This window comes from Pelecanus crispus, chromosome 29 (genome assembly GCF_030463565.1).
Source record: "Pelecanus crispus isolate bPelCri1 chromosome 29, bPelCri1.pri, whole genome shotgun sequence".
Classification (NCBI taxonomy): domain Eukaryota; kingdom Metazoa; phylum Chordata; class Aves; order Pelecaniformes; family Pelecanidae; genus Pelecanus; species Pelecanus crispus.
The window spans coordinates 56,074-72,136 of record NC_134671.1 but is presented as its reverse complement, the minus strand read 5'-3'; positions in this window follow the sequence as shown (position 1 = coordinate 72,136).

The following is a 16,063-nucleotide window of genomic DNA, read 5'->3' as shown; positions in this document are numbered from 1 at the left end:
CGGGAGGAGGTGGAGGAACTGGAGCAGCGAGGCCAGGGCTTGTCCCCAAGGCTGCTCGGGGACGGGGACGAGCTCGGCGGGTCCTGCGGGGAGGTGACACGGGCAGGGAGGGGACGGGGACGGCCCCCCTGGCCCCATGCACCCCATATTGCCCCCCCACCCCGGTGGCCTTGTGGCCCCACATGTCCTTTGTGTCCCCCATGTCCGTCCCCCCCCCCCCATGTCCCATCTCCCCTTGTCCCCCGTGTCTCCGCCCCTGCGTCCCCACGTGTCTCCCTGTCCCCGGGTGTCCCCCTTATCCCCACGTCCCGTGTCCCCCCACGTCCCCCGGTGTCCCCCAGTGTCCCCCGGTGTCCCCCTCATCCCCGTGTCCCCCCATGTCCCCCAGTATCCCCCCGTGTCCCCCCACGTCCCCCAGTGTCCCCCCACATGCCTGGTGTCCCCCTCATCCCTGTGTCCCCCCACGTCCCCCCGTGTCCCCCAGTATCCCCCCATGTCCCCCCGTGTCCCCCCACATCCCCCAGTGTCCCCCTCATCCCCGTGTCCCCCCACATCCCCCATGTCCCCCCATGTCCCCCTCATCCTCATGTCCCCCCATGTCCCCCCTGTGTCCCCCCGCGTCCCCCCACATCCCCCGGTGTCCCCCTCATCCCCGTGTCCCCCCACATCCCCCCGTGTCCCCCTCATCCCTGTATCCCCCCATGTCCCCCCGTGTCCCCCCATGTCCCCCCACATCCCCCTGTGTCCCCCCACATCCCCCCATGTCCCCCCGCGTCCCCCTGTGTCCCCCACATCCCCCAGTGTCCCCCTCATCCCTGTATCCCCCCATGTCCCCCCGTGTCCCCCCATGTCCCCCCGTGTCCCCCTGTGTCCCCCCACATCCCCCGGTGTCCCCCTCATCCCCGTGTCCCCCCACATCCCCCTGTGTCCCCCCGTGTCCCCCCGCGTCCCCCCACATCCCCCAGTGTCCCCCCGTGTCCCCCCGCGTCCCCCCACATCCCCCAGTGTCCCCCTCATCCCTGTATCCCCCCACATCCCCCCGTGTCCCCCCACGTCCCCCCGCGTCCCCTCACCCCCCAGCAGCAGCAGCGTCCCCAGGGCCACCGCCAGCGTCCCCGTCACCCCCATGGCGCTCCCCGCCCCCCCCCCAGTGTCCCCCACTTATAGGCACGGGGACAGGGACGTCCCCTGGGTGGGGACACGGGAGGTGGCCGTGCCCCGGGGTGGGGACATGGGACAGGGCTGGCCCCACGCCCTCACCGCGCTGGGTGGCAACGGCGGTCCCCGTGTCCCCAAGCCCTCACGGCCCCTCCCCAGGGTCCCCAATGTCCCCCACCACCCGTGTCCCCAACCTCCCCAGTGTCCCCAGCCTCCCCCGTGTCCCCAACCTCCCCAGTGTCCCCAGTCCTCCCGTGTCCCCAACCTCCCCAGTGTCCCCAGTCCTCCCCAGTGTCCCCAACCTCTCCAGTGTCCCCAGCCTCCCCAGTGTCCCCAGCCTCCCCAGTGTCCCCAGTCCTCCCCAGTGTCCCCAACCTCTCCAGTGTCCCCAACCTCCCCAGTGTCCCCAACCTCCCCAGTGTCCCCAGTCCTCCCGTGTCCCCAACCTCCCCAGTGTCCCCAGTCCTCCCCAGTGTCCCCAACCTCTCCAGTGTCCCCAGTCCTCCCCAGTGTCCCCAACCTCTCCAGTGTCCCCAGCCTCCCCCGTGTCCCCAGTCCTCCCCAGTGTCCCCCAACCTCCCCAGTGTCCCCAGTCCTCCCCAGTGTCCCCAACCTCTCCAGTGTCCCCAACCTCCCCAGTGTCCCCAGTCCTCCCGTGTCCCCAACCTCCCCAGTGTCCCCAGTCCTCCCCAGTGTCCCCAGCCTCCCCCGTGTCCCCAACCTCCCCAGTGTCCCCAACCTCCCCAGTGTCCCCAGTCCTCCCCAGTGTCCCCAGTCCTCCCCAGTGTCCCCAACCTCTCCAGTGTCCCCAGCCTCCCCAGTGTCCCCAGCCTCCCCAGTGTCCCCAACCTCTCCAGTGTCCCCAGTCCTCCCCAGTGTCCCCAACCTCTCCAGTGTCCCCAACCTCCCCAGTGTCCCCAGTCCTCCCGTGTCCCCAACCTCTCCAGTGTCCCCAACCTCCCCAGTGTCCCCAACCTCTCCAGTGTCCCCAACCTCCCCAGTGTCCCCAACCTCCCCAGTGTCCCCAGTCCTCCCCAGTGTCCCCAACCTCTCCAGTGTCCCCAACCTCCCCAGTGTCCCCAACCTCTCCAGTGTCTCCAGTCCTCCCCAGTGTCCCCAGTCCTCCCCAGTGTCCCCAACCTCCCAGTGTCCCCAACCTCTCCAGTGTCCCCAACCTCCCCAGTGTCCCCAACCTCTCCAGTGTCTCCAGTCCTCCCCAGTGTCCCCAGTCCTCCCCAGTGTCCCCAACCTCCCCAGTGTCCCCAGCCTCCCCAGTGTCCCCAGCCTCCCCAGTGTCCCCAACCTCTCCAGTGTCCCCAGTCCTCCCCAGTGTCCCCAGTCCTCCCCAGTGTCCCCAACCTCTCCAGTGTCCCCAACCTCCCCAGTGTCCCCAGTCCTCCCCAGTGTCCCCAACCTCTCCAGTGTCCCCAACCTCCCCAGTGTCCCCAACCTCCCCAGTGTCCCCAGTCCTCCCCAGTGTCCCCAACCTCTCCAGTGTCCCCAACCTCCCCAGTGTCCCCAACCTCTCCAGTGTCTCCAGTCCTCCCCAGTGTCCCCAGTCCTCCCCAGTGTCCCCAACCTCCCCAGTGTCCCCAACCTCTCCAGTGTCCCCAACCTCCCCAGTGTCCCCAACCTCTCCAGTGTCTCCAGTCCTCCCCAGTGTCCCCAGTCCTCCCCAGTGTCCCCAACCTCTCCAGTGTCCCCAGCCTCCCCAGTGTCCCCAGCCTCCCCAGTGTCCCCAACCTCTCCAGTGTCCCCAGTCCTCCCCAGTGTCCCCAGTCCTCCCCAGTGTCCCCAACCTCTCCAGTGTCCCCAACCTCCCCAGTGTCCCCAGTCCTCCCCAGTGTCCCCAACCTCTCCAGTGTCCCCAACCTCCCCAGTGTCCCCAGTCCTCCCCAGTGTCCCCAACCTCTCCAGTGTCCCCAACCTCCCCAGTGTCCCCAACCTCTCCAGTGTCTCCAGTCCTCCCCAGTGTCCCCAGTCCTCCCCAGTGTCCCCAACCTCCCCAGTGTCCCCAACCTCTCCAGTGTCCCCAACCTCCCCAGTGTCCCCAACCTCTCCAGTGTCTCCAGTCCTCCCCAGTGTCCCCAGTCCTCCCCAGTGTCCCCAACCTCCCCAGTGTCCCCAGTCCTCCCGTGTCCCCAACCTCCCCAGTGTCCCCAGTCCTCCCCAGTGTCCCCAACCTCTCCAGTGTCCCCAGCCTCCCCCGTGTCCCCAACCTCCCCAGTGTCCCCAGCCTCCCCAGTGTCCCCAGTCCTCCCCAGTGTCCCCAACCTCTCCAGTGTCCCCAGTCCTCCCGTGTCCCCAACCTCCCCAGTGTCCCCAACCTCCCCAGTGTCCCCAAACTCTCCAGTGTCCCCAACCTCCCCAGTGTCCCCAACCTCCCCAGTGTCCCCAGTCCTCCCCAGTGTCCCCAACCTCCCCAGTGTCCCCAGTCCTCCCCAGTGTCCCCAACCTCCCCAGTGTCCCCAAACTCTCCAGTGTCCCCAACCTCCCCAGTGTCCCCAACCTCCCCAGTGTCCCCAGTCCTCCCCAGTGTCCCCAACCTCCCCAGTGTCCCCAGTCCTCCCCAGTGTCCCCAGCCTCTCCAGTGTCCCCAGTCCTCCCGTGTCCCCAACCTCCCCAGTGTCCCCAGTCCTCCCCAGTGTCCCCAACCTCCCCAGTGTCCCCAACCTCTCCAGTGTCCCCAACGTCCCCAGTGTCCCCAGTCCTCCCCAGTGTCCCCAACCTCTCCAGTGTCCCCAACCTCCCCAGTGTCCCCAACCTCCCCAGTGTCCCCAGTCCTCCCCAGTGTCCCCAACCTCTCCAGTGTCCCCAACCTCCCCAGTGTCCCCAACCTCTCCAGTGTCTCCAGTCCTCCCCAGTGTCCCCAGTCCTCCCCAGTGTCCCCAACCTCCCCAGTGTCCCCAACCTCTCCAGTGTCCCCAACCTCCCCAGTGTCCCCAACCTCTCCAGTGTCTCCAGTCCTCCCCAGTGTCCCCAGTCCTCCCCAGTGTCCCCAACCTCTCCAGTGTCCCCAGCCTCCCCCGTGTCCCCAACCTCCCCAGTGTCCCCAGCCTCCCCAGTGTCCCCAGTCCTCCCCAGTGTCCCCAACCTCTCCAGTGTCCCCAGTCCTCCCGTGTCCCCAACCTCCCCAGTGTCCCCAACCTCCCCAGTGTCCCCAAACTCTCCAGTGTCCCCAACCTCCCCAGTGTCCCCAACCTCCCCAGTGTCCCCAGTCCTCCCCAGTGTCCCCAACCTCCCCAGTGTCCCCAGTCCTCCCCAGTGTCCCCAGCCTCTCCAGTGTCCCCAGTCCTCCCCAGTGTCCCCAGCCTCTCCAGTGTCCCCAGTCCTCCCGTGTCCCCAACCTCCCCAGTGTCCCCAGTCCTCCCCAGTGTCCCCAACCTCTCCAGTGTCCCCAACCTCCCCAGTGTCCCCAACCTCCCCAGTGTCCCCAGTCCTCCCGTGTCCCCAACCTCCCCAGTGTCCCCAGTCCTCCCCAGTGTCCCCAACCTCTCCAGTGTCCCCAGTCCTCCCCAGTGTCCCCAACCTCTCCAGTGTCCCCAGCCTCCCCCGTGTCCCCAGTCCTCCCCAGTGTCCCCAACCTCCCCAGTGTCCCCAGTCCTCCCCAGTGTCCCCAACCTCTCCAGTGTCCCCAACCTCCCCAGTGTCCCCAGTCCTCCCGTGTCCCCAACCTCCCCAGTGTCCCCAGTCCTCCCCAGTGTCCCCAGCCTCCCCCGTGTCCCCAACCTCCCCAGTGTCCCCAACCTCCCCAGTGTCCCCAGTCCTCCCCAGTGTCCCCAGTCCTCCCCAGTGTCCCCAACCTCTCCAGTGTCCCCAGCCTCCCCAGTGTCCCCAGCCTCCCCAGTGTCCCCAACCTCTCCAGTGTCCCCAGTCCTCCCCAGTGTCCCCAACCTCTCCAGTGTCCCCAACCTCCCCAGTGTCCCCAGTCCTCCCGTGTCCCCAACCTCTCCAGTGTCCCCAACCTCCCCAGTGTCCCCAACCTCTCCAGTGTCCCCAACCTCCCCAGTGTCCCCAACCTCCCCAGTGTCCCCAGTCCTCCCCAGTGTCCCCAACCTCTCCAGTGTCCCCAACCTCCCCAGTGTCCCCAACCTCTCCAGTGTCTCCAGTCCTCCCCAGTGTCCCCAGTCCTCCCCAGTGTCCCCAACCTCCCCAGTGTCCCCAACCTCTCCAGTGTCCCCAACCTCCCCAGTGTCCCCAACCTCTCCAGTGTCTCCAGTCCTCCCCAGTGTCCCCAGTCCTCCCCAGTGTCCCCAACCTCCCCAGTGTCCCCAGCCTCCCCAGTGTCCCCAGCCTCCCCAGTGTCCCCAACCTCTCCAGTGTCCCCAGTCCTCCCCAGTGTCCCCAGTCCTCCCCAGTGTCCCCAACCTCTCCAGTGTCCCCAACCTCCCCAGTGTCCCCAGTCCTCCCCAGTGTCCCCAACCTCTCCAGTGTCCCCAACCTCCCCAGTGTCCCCAACCTCCCCAGTGTCCCCAGTCCTCCCCAGTGTCCCCAACCTCTCCAGTGTCCCCAACCTCCCCAGTGTCCCCAACCTCTCCAGTGTCTCCAGTCCTCCCCAGTGTCCCCAGTCCTCCCCAGTGTCCCCAACCTCCCCAGTGTCCCCAACCTCTCCAGTGTCCCCAACCTCCCCAGTGTCCCCAACCTCTCCAGTGTCTCCAGTCCTCCCCAGTGTCCCCAGTCCTCCCCAGTGTCCCCAACCTCTCCAGTGTCCCCAGCCTCCCCAGTGTCCCCAGCCTCCCCAGTGTCCCCAACCTCTCCAGTGTCCCCAGTCCTCCCCAGTGTCCCCAGTCCTCCCCAGTGTCCCCAACCTCTCCAGTGTCCCCAACCTCCCCAGTGTCCCCAGTCCTCCCCAGTGTCCCCAACCTCTCCAGTGTCCCCAACCTCCCCAGTGTCCCCAGTCCTCCCCAGTGTCCCCAACCTCTCCAGTGTCCCCAACCTCCCCAGTGTCCCCAACCTCTCCAGTGTCTCCAGTCCTCCCCAGTGTCCCCAGTCCTCCCCAGTGTCCCCAACCTCCCCAGTGTCCCCAACCTCTCCAGTGTCCCCAACCTCCCCAGTGTCCCCAACCTCTCCAGTGTCTCCAGTCCTCCCCAGTGTCCCCAGTCCTCCCCAGTGTCCCCAACCTCCCCAGTGTCCCCAGTCCTCCCGTGTCCCCAACCTCCCCAGTGTCCCCAGTCCTCCCCAGTGTCCCCAACCTCTCCAGTGTCCCCAGCCTCCCCCGTGTCCCCAACCTCCCCAGTGTCCCCAGCCTCCCCAGTGTCCCCAGTCCTCCCCAGTGTCCCCAACCTCTCCAGTGTCCCCAGTCCTCCCGTGTCCCCAACCTCCCCAGTGTCCCCAACCTCCCCAGTGTCCCCAAACTCTCCAGTGTCCCCAACCTCCCCAGTGTCCCCAACCTCCCCAGTGTCCCCAGTCCTCCCCAGTGTCCCCAACCTCCCCAGTGTCCCCAGTCCTCCCCAGTGTCCCCAACCTCCCCAGTGTCCCCAAACTCTCCAGTGTCCCCAACCTCCCCAGTGTCCCCAACCTCCCCAGTGTCCCCAGTCCTCCCCAGTGTCCCCAACCTCCCCAGTGTCCCCAGTCCTCCCCAGTGTCCCCAGCCTCTCCAGTGTCCCCAGTCCTCCCGTGTCCCCAACCTCCCCAGTGTCCCCAGTCCTCCCCAGTGTCCCCAACCTCCCCAGTGTCCCCAACCTCTCCAGTGTCCCCAACCTCCCCAGTGTCCCCAGTCCTCCCCAGTGTCCCCAACCTCTCCAGTGTCCCCAACCTCCCCAGTGTCCCCAACCTCCCCAGTGTCCCCAGTCCTCCCCAGTGTCCCCAACCTCTCCAGTGTCCCCAACCTCCCCAGTGTCCCCAACCTCTCCAGTGTCTCCAGTCCTCCCCAGTGTCCCCAGTCCTCCCCAGTGTCCCCAACCTCCCCAGTGTCCCCAACCTCTCCAGTGTCCCCAACCTCCCCAGTGTCCCCAACCTCTCCAGTGTCTCCAGTCCTCCCCAGTGTCCCCAGTCCTCCCCAGTGTCCCCAACCTCTCCAGTGTCCCCAGCCTCCCCCGTGTCCCCAACCTCCCCAGTGTCCCCAGCCTCCCCAGTGTCCCCAGTCCTCCCCAGTGTCCCCAACCTCTCCAGTGTCCCCAGTCCTCCCGTGTCCCCAACCTCCCCAGTGTCCCCAACCTCCCCAGTGTCCCCAAACTCTCCAGTGTCCCCAACCTCCCCAGTGTCCCCAACCTCCCCAGTGTCCCCAGTCCTCCCCAGTGTCCCCAACCTCCCCAGTGTCCCCAGTCCTCCCCAGTGTCCCCAGCCTCTCCAGTGTCCCCAGTCCTCCCGTGTCCCCAACCTCCCCAGTGTCCCCAGTCCTCCCCAGTGTCCCCAACCTCCCCAGTGTCCCCAACCTCTCCAGTGTCCCCAACCTCCCCAGTGTCCCCAGTCCTCCCCAGTGTCCCCAACCTCCCCAGTGTCCCCAGCCTCCCCAGTGTCCCCAAACTCTCCAGTGTCCCCAGCCTCCCCAGTGTCCCCAGTCCTCCCGTGTCCCCAACCTCCCCAGTGTCCCCAGTCCTCCCAGTTGCCCTCCAGTGTCCCAAAGGACCCCACCCCTTCCCGGTGTCCCTCGTGTCCCCAGTGTCCCCGCTCCTTGCAGTCCCCCTCCAGTGTCCCCAAACTCTCCATGTCCCCGGTGTCCCGATGTCCCCAAGGTCCCCCAAGCCCCCCCAGTGTCCCCAGTCCTCCCAGTCCCTCTTCAGTGTCCCCAGGTTTCTTGGTGTCCCCAAGCTCCCCAAACCCTCCCCGATGTCCCCGGTGTCCCCAAACCCTTCCCCGTGTCCCCTGTGTCCTTCTGTCCCCAAACCCTCCCTGATGTCCCCAGTGTCCCCAGGCTCCCCGCTGTCCTTGGTGTCCCCAGTGTCCTGGTGTCCCCAACGTCCCCAATGCTCTCAGTGTCCCCAAACCCTTCCCCGTGTCCCCTGTGTCTTCGGTGTCCCCAACGTCCTGATGTCCCCAAACCTTTCCCAGCATCCTGTGTCCTCGATGTCCCCAAACCCTCCCTGATGGCCCCAGACTCCCCAATGTGCTCAGTGTCCCCAAGGTCCTGATGTCCCCAAACCCTTCCCAATGTCCCCTGTGTCCTTGCTGTCCCCAGTCTCCAGGTGTCCCCAAACTCTTCTCGGTGTCCCCAGTGTCCCGTGTGTCCCCAGACTCTTGGTGTCCCCAAACCCTCCCTGATGGCCCCAGCGTCCCCAATGCCCTGATGTCCCCAAACCCTCCCCAGTGTCCCCAGAGTCCTGGTGTCCCCAAACCCTCCCTGATGGCCCCAGCGTCCCCAGTGTCCCCAAAGTCCTGGTGTCCCCAAACCCTCTCCAGTGTCCCCGGTGTCCTCGGTGTCCCCAAGGTCCTGGTGTCCCCAAACCCTCCCCAGTGTCCCCAATGTCTTCGGTGTCCCCAGAGTCCTGGTGTCCCCAAACCCTCCCTGATGGCCCCAGCGTCCCCAGTGTCTCCAAGGTCCTGGTGTCCCCAAACCCTCCCCAGTGTCCCCGGTGTCCCCAGAATCCTGGTGTCCCCAAGCCCTCCCTGATGCCCCCAGCGTCCCCAGGCTTCCCAGTGTCCCCAAAGTCCTGGTGTCCCCAAACCCTCCCCAGTGTCCTCGGTGTCCCCAATGCTCTGATGTCCCCAACCCCCCCCCCCCCAGTGTCCCCGGTGTCCTCGGTGTCCCCAAGGTCCTGGTGTCCCCAAACCCTCCCTGATGGCCCCAGCGTCCCCAGGCTCCCCAGTGTCCCCAAAGTCCTGGTATCCCCAAACCCCCCCCAGTGTCCCCGGTGTCCTCGGTGTCCCCAAGGTCCTGGTTTCCCCAAACCCCCCCCAGTGTCCCCGGTGTCCTCGGTGTCCCCAAGGTCCTGGTGTCCCCAAACCCTCCCCAGTGTCCTCGGTGTCCCCAAGGTCCTGGTGTCCCCAAACCCTCCCCAGTGTCCCCGGTGTCCCCAAGGTCCTGGTGTCCCCAAACCCTCCCTGATGCCCCCAGCATCCCCAGGCTCCCCAGTGTCCCCAAAGTCCTGGTGTCCCCAAACCCTCCCCAGTGTCCCCAGTGTCCTCGGTGTCCCCAAGGTCCTGGTGTCCCCAAACCCTCCCCAGTGTCCCCGGTGTCCTCGGTGTCCCCAAGGTCCTGGTGTCCCCAAACCCCCCCCAGTGTCCCCGGTGTCCTCGGTGTCCCCAAAGTCCTGGTGTCCCCAAACCCTCCCCAGTGTCCCCGGTGTCCTCGGTGTCCCCAAGGTCCTGGTGTCCCCAAACCCCCCCCCAGTGTCCCCGGTGTCCCCAGAATCCTGGTGTCCCCAAGCCCTCCCTGATGCCCCCAGCATCCCCAGGCTCCCCAGTGTCCCCAAAGTCCTGGTGTCCCCAAACCCTCCCCAGTGTCCCCGGTGTCCCCAAGGTCCTGGTGTCCCCAAACCCTCCCCAGTGTCCCCGGTGTCCCCAAGGTCCTGGTGTCCCCAAACCCTCCCTGATGCCCCCAGCATCCCCAGGCTCCCCAGTGTCCCCAAAGTCCTGGTGTCCCCAAACCCCCCCCAGTGTCCCCGGTGTCCTCGGTGTCCCCAAGGTCCTGGTGTCCCCAAACCCTCCCCAGTGTCCCCGGTGTCCTCGGTGTCCCCAAGGTCCTGGTGTCCCCAAACCCTCCCCAGTGTCCCCAGTGTCCCCAGTGTCCCCAAAGTCCTGGTGTCCCCAAACCCCCCCCAGTGTCCCCGGTGTCCTCGGTGTCCCCAAGGTCCTGGTGTCCCCAAACCCTCCCCAGTGTCCCCGGTGTCCTCGGTGTCCCCAAGGTCCTGGTGTCCCCAAACCCTCCCCAGTGTCCCCAGTGTCCCCAGTGTCCCCAAAGTCCTGGTGTCCCCAAACCCCCCCCAGTGTCCCCGGTGTCCTCGGTGTCCCCAAGGTCCTGGTGTCCCCAAACCCTCCCCAGCCTCCCCCACGGCTCCCGTCCCCCTCCCCGCGTCCCCGGTGCGTGACCGAGCCCCGCCGGCCACCCCCCGCGGTGGCACCTTGGGGACAATGACGCTTTGTCCGCAGCCGCTGTCCCCAGCCCGGTGGCAAGCCCGGGCTCGCCGGTGGCCACCGGCCGTGACGGCCCCGCTCCCCACCCCCGCTGCCAAGGGACCCAGGTGGCCGGGGCAGCCATGGGGGGGGTTTATTGCGGTGGGGTTGGGGGTGACACCCCCCCACCCCCCCAGCCGCCATCTTGTCCTGCCACAAAGGCTCATGGGAAGGATTCGGCCACCGGCACGGAGAAGGTGGCCGAGCTGATGATGAAGACCTTGACGTAATGGACAGCCTGGGGGGGGAAGAGGGGGGTCATGGGGGGGGAACCCAGGCACCCGGGACCCCCCGGGACCCCCCCCAAGGGGATCCAGGGGTCCAGGTCCCCCCCCCATGACCCCCCAGGCACCCGGGACCCCCCGGGACCCCCCCAAGGGGATCCAGGGGTCCAGGTCCCCCCCCATGACCCCCCAGGCACCCGGGACCCCCCGGGACCCCCCCAAGGGGATCCAGGGGTCCAGGTCCCCCCCCATGACCCCCCAGGCACCCGGGACCCCCCCGGGACCCCCCCCAAGGGGATCCAGGGGTCCAGGTCCCCCCCCATGACCCCCCAGGCACCCGGGACCCCCCGGGACCCCCCCCAAGGGGATCCAGGGGTCCAGGCCTCCCCCCATGACCCCCCCAAAAAAGGGACCCAGGGGTCTGGGCCTCCCCCACCAATGACCCCCCCGGGGTCCGGGTCCCCCCCACGACCCCCCCCAGGGATCCAGGCCCCCCCCCAAGGCCCCCCCAGAAAAGGGACCCAGGGGTCCAGGTCCCCCCCCATGACCCCCCCGGGGTCCGGGCCCCCCCCAAGACCCCCTCAGAAAAGGGACCCAGGGGTCGGGGTTCCCCCCCCATGACCCCCCCCCAGGGGTCCAGGCCCCCCCCCGACCCCCCAAAAAAGGGACCCAGGGGTCTGGGTCCCCCCATGACCCCCCGAGGGCTCCAGGGCCCCCCCTGACCCCCCCAAAAAGGGACCCAGGGGTCCGGGTCCCCCCCCATAACCCACCCGGGGCCCCCCCATGATCCCCCCCAGGGGTCCCGGCCCCCCATGACCCCCCCACGGGGCCGGGCCGTACCGCGAAGACCCCGGCGAGGAGGAGGAGGGCGAGGAGGAGGCAGACGAGGGCGAGGAAGACGAGGGGGCAGCCCGGGGGGGGCGTCTGGGGCTGGGGGGTGTCTGGGGGGGGGAGAGGGGTGGGCTCAGCACCAGGCCCCGCCCCTGAGCCGGCCCTGACCCCGCCCCCAGCCCCCCGGCCCCGCCCCCAACTGCTGCAAAGGCCCTTGGCCCCGCCCACCCGGCCGTGACCACGCCCCCAGCCCCCGGCCACGCCCCCACCCCCCTTACCTGGGGCATCACCTCGGCTGCCGACAGTCTCTCTGGGTACGTCAGTGGTGATGTCATCGGTGAGGTCATCGCCCGGGTGGACGGGTTCTTTAAGAGCGCTGGGGGGTTGCTCCTCCCCGGGGCTGATGTCACCCATGACATCATCCTCAGGGCTGACATCACGGCCAGAGAGGGAGGAGGTGACCTCACCCCCGATGATGTCACCAAGCTCAGGTCCTCGTGTGACATCGTCTCTGACATCACCTGCAGGAGTGATGTCATGTCTAGCCATACCACCAGGGATGACGGGAATGATGTCATCCTCAGGCATGACATCATCAGTGAAGTCACTCCAAGCGGAGGTGTCACCATCGTTCGCACGGATGATGTCACCAGTGAGGTCAACAGCAGCTTTGCCTTCCTGGCCAGAGGCCTCTCCTGGCAGGGAGGAAGTGACATCATCCGTGGCAATGATGTCACCAGCAGGGATATCCCCCGGCACGGAAAATGTGATGTCTTCCTCCGTGATGATGTCATTAGTAGGGTCACTTCCCGGGATGATGTCACCAGCAAGGTCAGTCCCAGGGAGGGAGGGAATAAGATTGTGGCCAGCGATGACATCATCAGCACAGATATTCCTAGAGAGGGAGGAAGGGATGTTGTCCCTGGTGATGATGTCATCAGCGACATCATTTCTGGGCATGATGTCACCAGCAAGCTCATCCCCAGGAAAGGAGGAAGTGACATCATGCCTGGTGATTATTTCACCAGCAAAGATGTCCCCAGCGATGATGTCACCAGTGACGTCATTCCCAGGGACGACGACACCAGTGACATCATCCCCAGGAAGGGAGGAAATGACGTCAGTCTTGGTGATGACATCACCAGCCAAGGCTTCCTCGGGGAGAAAGGAAACAATGTCATCTCTGTCGATGAGGTCAGCGATGATGTCATCCCCAAGCACTGAGGAAGTGACATCGTCCTCAGCCACGGCATCGCCAGGGAGGGAGAAAACGACGTCACCCCCCGCTGACGTCACCAGCGGGGACATCCCCAGGGAGGGGGGGGACGACGCCACCCCCCCGCAGTGACATCACGGGGCCGGGCGGCCGCGCCGTCACCGCGAGGGGCGCGCTCCCCGGGGAGGGCAGCGGTGACATCAGCAGCGACGTCATCGCCGGGGGCGGCCTCGTCCTCCACGGGGGGGGCGGCCGTCACCGTGATGGTGATGCCACCGGCAGCGCAGGCGTCCCCAGCGTCCCCATCGCCCGCGTCCCCCCGGGCCGCGACGCCCCCGTCCCCGTCCCCAACGTCCCCGTCCCCAACGTCCCCGTCCCCAACGGCCCCAACGTCCCCCCGGGCTGCGACGCCCCCGTCCCCGACGTCCCTGTCCCCAACACCTTCATCCTCAACGTCCATGTCCCCAATGTCCCCGTCCCCAACGTCCCTGTCCCCAACGTCCCGTGGGGCAGCGCCATCCCCGTCCCCGCTGTCCTTGCCCTCATCCCCAGAGATTGGGATGTCCCCAGTGTCCCCTGGGATGTCCCCAACGTCCCCTGGGACTCCGACATCCCTGTCCCCAATGTCCTTGATCGGATGGGTTGGGACATCCCTGTCCCCAGTGTCCCTTGGGATGGTGACATCCCTGTCCCCAATGACTCTTGGGATGGTGACACCCTTGTCCCCAGGAGCTGGGACATCCCTGTCCCCAATGTCCTTGATCGGATGGGTTGGGACATCCCTGTCCCCAATGTCCCCTGGGATGGTGACACCCTTGTCCCCAGGAGCTGGGACATCCCTGTCCCCAGCGTCCTTGTCCTCAGAGACCGGGATGTCCCCAGTGTCCCTTAGGACTGGGACACCCCTGTCCCCAGTGTCCCCAACATCTCTCAGGGCTGAGACCCGCATGTCCCCAAAATCCTTGACCCAAGTGTCCCCTGGGACCGGGACATCGCTGTCCCCAGTGTCCTTCGGAGCTAGGACGTCCTTGTCCTCAATATCCTTGTCCCTAACGTCCCTGAGGACCGAGACCTGCGTGTCCCCAATACTGGTGTCCCCAACATCCCCTGGGGCTGGGACATTCCCATCCCTGATGTCCCTTGGAGCTGAGACAGCCTCGTCCCCAGCATCCCTCATGTCCCCAATCTTCTTGTCCCTTAGGGCTCGGACATCCCTGTCCCCAACATCCTTGTCCCCAAGAACTGGGACATCCCTGTCCCCAATGTCCCTATCCCCAGGAACTGGGACATCCCTGTCCCCAACGTCCTTGACCGGATGGGCTGGGACATCCCTGTCCCCAATGTCCTTGTCCCCAGGACCTGGGACATCCCTGTCCCCAATGTCCTTGACCGGATGGGCTGGGACATCCCTGTCCCCAATGTCCTTGTCCCCAGGACCTGGGACATCCCTGTCCCCAATGTCCTTGACCGGATGGGCTGGGACATCCCTGTCCCCAATGTCCTTGTCCCCCAGAGGTGGGACATCCCTGTCCCCAACATCCCCTGGGGTGGTGACACCCTTGTCCCCAGGAGCTGGGACATCCCTGTCCCCAACGTCCCTTACAGCTGTGACATCCTCGCCCCCAACGTCCTTGTCCAGAAGGGCTGGACCATCCCGGTCTCCAACGTCGCTTGGGGTCGCGATGGCCCTGTCCCCAATGTCCCTGTCCCCAATGTCCCTGTCCCCAATGTCCCTTCCAGCTGCGACATCCTTGTCTCCACGGGCTGGGACATCCCTGTCCCCAACGTCCTTTGGGGTTGTGACATCCCTGACCTCGACGTCCTTGTCACGTACGACTGGGACGTCCCCGTGCCCCGCGTCGCTTGTGACCGGGACGTCCCTGTCCCCGACGTCCTCGTCCCCGAAGCCTGGGACGTCCTCGTCCCCAAAGTCCCCGGTGTCCTCGTCCGCCGGGGCTGCTGTGACGGTGATGGTGATGCCGCTGGCCCAGGGGGTGATGGTGACGGTGTCCGTGGGGACACCGGTGTCACGCTCCCCCTCGGGGACACCTCCGGCCTGTCCCCATGCAGGTTCGGGGTCCGTGGTGACGTCCCCAGGGGTGGCCGTCACCTCCCCGGGGAGGGGACGAGGCGGGACGGCGTGTGAGCACCCCTCAGCCATGGGCAGGGACCTGGGGGGACAGAGGGGACGGGGACGTCACCGGGGGTGGCACGGGGACATCCCTGGGGGAGGGAGAAAGGCCAGCGGGGGGGACAGGAGGCCCCAGGAAGAATGAGGGGACACGAGGGGACAGGGAGGGGACACGGGGACAACAGGAGGGGACAGGGAGGGGACACATAGGACAACAGGAGGCACAAGGAGACATAGAGGGGACAGGAAGGGACACACAGACAACAGGAGGGGACATGAAGGGGACACGGGGACAACAGGAGGGACAAGGGGACATGGAGGGGACAGGAAGGGACACACAGACAACAGGAGGGGACGTGAAGGGGACACGGGGACAACAGGAGGGACAAGGGGACATGGAGGGGACAGGGAGGGGACACAGGGACAACAGGAGGGGACAGGGAGGGGACACGGGGACAAGAGGGACAGGGGGACATGGAGGGGACACATGGGACCCCAGGAAGGGACATGGGGGGACACCGAGGGGACACGGGGACAACAGGAGGGACGGGGGGACATGAAGGGGACACGGGGACAACAGGAGGGGACGTGGAGGGGACACGGGGACAACAGGAGGGACAAGGAGACATGGAGGGGACAGGGAGGGGACACATGGGACAACAGGAGGGGACATGAAAAGGACATGGGGACAACAGGAGGGACAGGGGGACATGGAGGGGACACATGGGACCCCAGGAAGGGACATGGGGGGACACCGAGGGGACACGGGGACAAGAGGAGGCACAAGAAGACATGGAGGGGACATGGAGGGGACACAGGGACAACAGGAGGGGACATGGAGGGGACACAGGGACAACAGGAGGGGACATGGAGGGGACATGGGGACAACAGGAGAGACAGGGGACATGGAGGGGACACGGAGACAACAGGAGGGACAAGGGGATGTGGAGGGGACAGGGAGAGGACACGGGGACAACAGGAGGGACAGGGGGACAACAGGAGGGGACACATGGGACCCCAGGAGGGGACGTGGGGGGACACCGAGGGGACACGGGGACATGAAGGGGGCCGCAAAAAAGACGTGAGGACACGGAGGGGACATTTGAGGACACAAAGGACACCAGAAGGGATGGCGGGGACATGGAAGGGACATGGGGGGGACACACCAAAAGTCACGGGGGGGCACGGGGAGGGGACACGAGGAGATGGCAGGGAAGGGACAGGGGGACACAGGGGACCCCAAGCAAGGACCGAGGGACACGGAGGGGGACAAGGGGACACACGCGGTGGGGACAGGGGGGGTGACAGGTACCTGAAGGTGACAGCAGACGACGGCCCCGGGGCTCCCGCTGTCGGTGGCAGGATCCTGAGTCCAATTTGGGGGGGGTCCCGGTGTCGCTCTTGGGGGGTCCTGGTGTCGCTCTTGGGGGGTCCCGGTGTCGCTCTTGGGGT